The sequence below is a fragment of the Hyposmocoma kahamanoa genome, unplaced genomic scaffold (assembly GCF_003589595.1).
Source record: "Hyposmocoma kahamanoa isolate Upper Pololo Valley unplaced genomic scaffold, ASM358959v1 95768, whole genome shotgun sequence".
In the NCBI taxonomy this organism is placed as follows: domain Eukaryota; kingdom Metazoa; phylum Arthropoda; class Insecta; order Lepidoptera; family Cosmopterigidae; genus Hyposmocoma; species Hyposmocoma kahamanoa.
The window spans coordinates 8,626-14,094 of NW_020655043.1; positions in this window are offsets into that span (position 1 = coordinate 8,626).

A 5,469-nucleotide genomic window follows, 5' to 3' on the forward strand; every position below is an offset into this window, starting at 1 on the left:
GCTTGGGGGCCCCGGTTGGGGACCCCGCTTGGGGGCCCCGGTTGGGGTCCCCGCTTGGGGGCCGCGGTTGGGGTCCCCGCTTGTGGTCCCCGGTAGGGGTACCCGCTTGGGGGCCCCGGTTGGGGTCCCCGCTTGGGGGCTCCGGTTGGGGTCCCCAACCAGGCCCCCCAACCGGGCCCTAAACTGGGCCCCTAACCGGGGGCCCCAATGGGGCCCCCAACTGGGGCCCCAACCGGGACCCCAAGCGGGGTTTCCAATCGGAGACCCCAAGCGGGGACCCCAACCGAGGCCTCCAACCGGGGTCACCAAGCGGGGACCCCAACAGGGGACCCCAACCGGGGACCCCAAGCGGGGCCCCCAACCGGGCCCCTTAACCTGCCCCCAGCAGGCCCCCACCCAACCGGGGCCCCTAACCGGCCGGAATTGATTTTAATTGCAAGTTTAATTGCAATTAAAATCAATTCAATTGAAATCAATTGCAATTAAAATCAATTGCAATTAAAATCAATTGCAATTAAAATCAATTGCAATTAAATCAATTGCGACGCGTCGCAATTGATTTAATGTAGAAATGTAGAGCCTGCATCAGAGCCGGTGGCAAACAATTTGAACATTTACTGTAAATATTAGAAATTAAGTTTTATTTATGTTTAATAATGTTTTTTTTTTTTTATTAAACCTCATTGGCCGGGTACAATTCAGGACAAGAAACGGTCCAATTTTGCAAACATAGTTATTTAGTAAAATTTACTCCTTTTGTAAATTAATAGCAATAATTTCATATTTACATTAGATACAATGACAAATGATACTATCTTGAAATCCTCATTAAACCTACATTATTTTAGAGTACTTGGCCACATAGGTTTTCAAACTTTTTTTTTATACAGAAGGCGCGTAAATTTCGTAAAAAAATATTGTTACTCTGAAAAATGAAGTTAAACTTTAAAAAAAAAATGTTCATTACTTAGTCATACCAGTTACTGCTTATCTAAGGACACAGTTAACGTAGAATATTATGACACCAAAAAACCAAATAAATTCATTCATTTGTAGTCATAGTGCACAAAAACCTAAAATAAGATAAAAATAATTAACTTTTAAGAAAAAATAAACATTCCTTAGGTACTACATGGGATAGGTTTTTGTTTTGCATTTATTTTGGACCAGTCTTAAGCTGTGCTATAAGCCATTTCAGTATGATACATTCATTACCGGACACCCTGTATTGTCAAACATTGCAAAATAATTAGGTATAGGGTTATTGTATTTACGGAAACATGGCTAAACTCTAATATTAATGATAATGAATTTATAGACTCTAGGTATAAAGTGTATCACAGGGATCAGTGTTCGTAGCTGTGTCCAGTGAGATAATATCAGACCATATGGCAAATTGGGAAAGTGATTGTGAGGACCTTTGGATAACTATACCTACACGTTAAAATTAATAAAGTAATCAAGAAGATAGCCCTCTGTGCAGTATATTTGCCTCCACCAGCAAAGCTTGAATCTTTAAAAAACTTCATTAACAATGTGAACAATGTATTGCCTTATGCCTATTACACGCAATCCGGAGTTCCGCAAGGATCGCATCTATCGCATCTGGGCCCTATTCTATTCATAATTTTCATCAATTATATTGCTTCCCAAATTCATCACAGTAAGTTTTCTTTATATGCTGGTGACCTAAAATTGTATAATACTGTGTACAATTTAAATGATGTAGCGCTTCTCCAAAGTGATCTCAATAGAATCAGGGAATGGAGTGCGGGTAATGGAATGATATTAAATAGCCAAAAATGTTTTCACATAAAATATACTAAAAAATTCAATCCTATCCCGTCACACTGTAAAATTGATGACACCGACATAATGGAGGTATCAGAGATTCGCGATTTGGGTGTTTTTTTTTATTTTAGACAGTCGACTGACTCACATATTGACACAATAGTGAAGAAATCTGCACGAATTATTGGTTTTGTAAAGCGAAATACAAAGAGTTTTAATGCTTATATCCAAATTGCATTATTTAACAGTTTATCTCGCAGTATTCTTGAATTTGCTTCTGTTGTCTGGAATCCGATGTACGCCGTCCATTCGGTACGCATAGAGAGCTTGTAACGCGCCTTTACAAGACATTTAGCATTCAATTCGTCAGGCATATCTCATAGAAGCCCATATGAACAGCGCCTCTCGTTTTTTCGAATGATACCTCTCTATGAACGTCGAAAAATTATTGATCTACTTTTTCTGTACAAGGTTGCGAATGGTATCATTAATTGTGACCAAATCCAAGAACACATAAAAATCTGTGTTCCATTTAATTATCCCAGACACAGAATCATAAAACTGTTTTCTGTCTTACCTTGTCGTACAAATATACTTCTGAATAAGCCTTTGTGTAGAATGAGTCGTTCTTGCAACATAATTAAAAATTACCATTCCACTGGTCTTGACATTTTTAATGATTCTTTCTATAAATTTAAATGTAAATTGCGTGTTCCTACAGATTAATGGTTTATTTTCATTGCTATTTCTTTTATCTTTCACAAAATAATTAATTAATACAATAGCGTTGTTATATTTACATCAATCAACTATTTATTCCGATCTTATAATCAATTATTTACCTTAAATTTTAGTACATTAATGAATAATTGGATTATTTATATTGCACGGTTGCTATTATAAGCAACCGTCAAGCAGCCGGGAGGACCCTGAGAGAAACCGGGAAAAACTTGTCGCTGAGCTCAACCATGTTTTGGAACATATATCGTCGTGGGGCTCCCGAAACTTGGTTGAGTTCAACGCCAAGAAAACCCAGGTATGCGCGTTTAGTTCCAAAAAATCCCCATTCCTTCCACTTCCCCATCTTCAGGGTACAACGCTGACGCTGCAGGACAAGCTCAGCCTGCTGGGGATGAGCATCCGGAAGGACATGAGCAACAAAGACTATATAGAGAGCGTCATCTGTACCGCGTCGCGCAAGCTTGGCATCCTGAACAAGGTGCACCGATTTTTTACTCCAGAGCTGCCGATACCTGTTGTATAAAGCTCAGGTCCGAAGCAGCATGGAGTACTGTTCGCACCTTTGGGACGGCTCTGCCAAGTACTTGCTCGATGCCCTAGATGGACTGCAGCGCTACGCCTTCCGTGTTGTCAACAATCCTCATGTAACTGAGCATGCGGAGTCGTTACAGCTTCGCAGAGATGTAGCGTCTCTTAGCGTATTCTATCGCCTGTACCACGGTGAGTGCTCTGAAGAGTTATTCAACCTTATCCCTTCCTCTCCTTTCCATCAGCGGACCACCCGTGCCGGACTGCGTTGCCACAGTTGGACGGTCAGTTCAATACCGTCCCGCACTAAAAAGTTTGGCAATTCGTTCTTATGCCGAACCATCAAATTGTGGAACCAACTCCCGGCGCATGTATTCCCTCCCCTCTATAACATCGGGTCCTTCAAACGTAGTGTGAAGAAGCATTTGGCCAGACCGGCAAAATGATAGTGACGGAGTGAAGATATTTGTGTTTTCCATCCGTTACTCTCATCTCTGGACTGTATTCGCACTTTCCATCAGGCGCGGTGCAGTCATTTTGCCGAGTCACAATAAAAAAAAACAAAAAAAAGCGTAACGTTTGTTAATATGGTCTGTTATTACTTATTTGACAGTAAATGTTTCGAACGAGAGTACAGGGGGTGTGGTAATCTAGGATTTATCTATGACGTTGCTATGGAGCTATTTATAATAAGATTGTCAAGATGTAACTTTATTTCTGCTAAATAAAACCTATGTTATATCTACAGGTACTTTATTCTTCACAATATAGTTACCACAACCTCTTAAAACAATAATACTTGAACCTAAAATTGACTTTTCGTACGATGACGCGCTTAAACAAAGCTTATTGTAGTGTTAAACTATGATGTTTTATTGGCAGCTTTGTGACTATTATTCACTCAGTTTGTACTATGATGCGACTTTAACATTAAAGTAACATTGTTCTTATGTCAAATTTATCTCAATGTTGAAATAGTTACACGGATGCAATGGAAACAATATTATTTTCAGTTTTATTGTCTTAATATTGATTTGTAATGATTAATATTTAAGTTGAAATTATTTATTTACATATATCTCTCCAATATTTCGTTTATTTTTATATTTAATAGTACATAGGAAACAATTTCTCGGTAAATCAAAATACGCGACGTTTATTACAGCGACATCTATATGCTCCTTGGCTACACTAACAGTTGACATTACAATCGTGACAATCAGGACTCAGCTTGTTTTATTTATTTTTCTTCATGCGGAAAAATATATAAAAACAACGTAATTTTAATACATTTTACTATTATATACTTCTCTTTTGTAACTACCTCTGTGGCCGAACGGTTACCATGCCGGACTGCCACGAAGAGGTCCCGAGCTCGATTCCCGGGCCGGGAGAAATATTTGTATAGCCTTCATTTATTTCTCTCGTGAGTTTGGGTGTAATTTGTGGTTGTCTATATGTGTGTCCATGGCACCCGCGACACAGGGTTTCCCTAGTGCGGGGCTATGTTGAGTGTGTGCGTTATTTACAAAAAAAATGGAAAAATGAATTGGGAAATGAACAGTTAAAATTCTCTGAATGTAAATGACATTAAGTACTTAAATATTATACTACGATAAGACTATTCGGAAGCTTACATTGAAACAAGATTGTTTTTGGAAAGATTATGGTATGCCCCCATGGCCTGATACGAAGCGACTAGAATAACTAGACTAGAACTACTCGTTCCTGTCTCTACAAAACACTACTGTAGTCTATAATACGTACGTAATTTATTGTTCTTATAGTACCAAAGAACCACACATTCTCATTAAACTTACTCAAAGGTACAAATTTGGACTAATCCCTGAACAAAAACGGACGTGTCGCAAAAGTAATTATATGATATACAAAAGTGGAACTTAACCTCACTTTAGATCTCTTTTGAAAGTAACTGTACCCTAAGTCCATTCCGCAAAGTATGGCAACTTTGTTAACGAGGTGGGATACTGAAATTTTACAAGTATGTATATATATATGTAAGTACCAACTTGTAACCAGGAATGTATCGCGTTCTTTTAAATAAAACAAAATATATTTATTTCAGACAACAATGGATCAATAAAGTTTATTATTACAAAAAAATGTATGACGATATTAATGAACAAATATAAATTAAAGGAGAACATCATCTGTCTGCTACAACTCTCGGGGGCCTGTGGCGTCTGGCGTGCAGACTTCGCATGGACGCGCTACTACAGTAGTGTCGCGGCGCAACAGAACCCAGAACGCGTTGTACTAGTCACACATCTCATTAACTATTGGCTACAGGTATACGTGTTATACAAATAAGCATTCAAACTATACTGTACACTTTTTACTTAATAATAGGGGTTAAAGTATGAAATTGCCGATTTGTACTGAAAATCT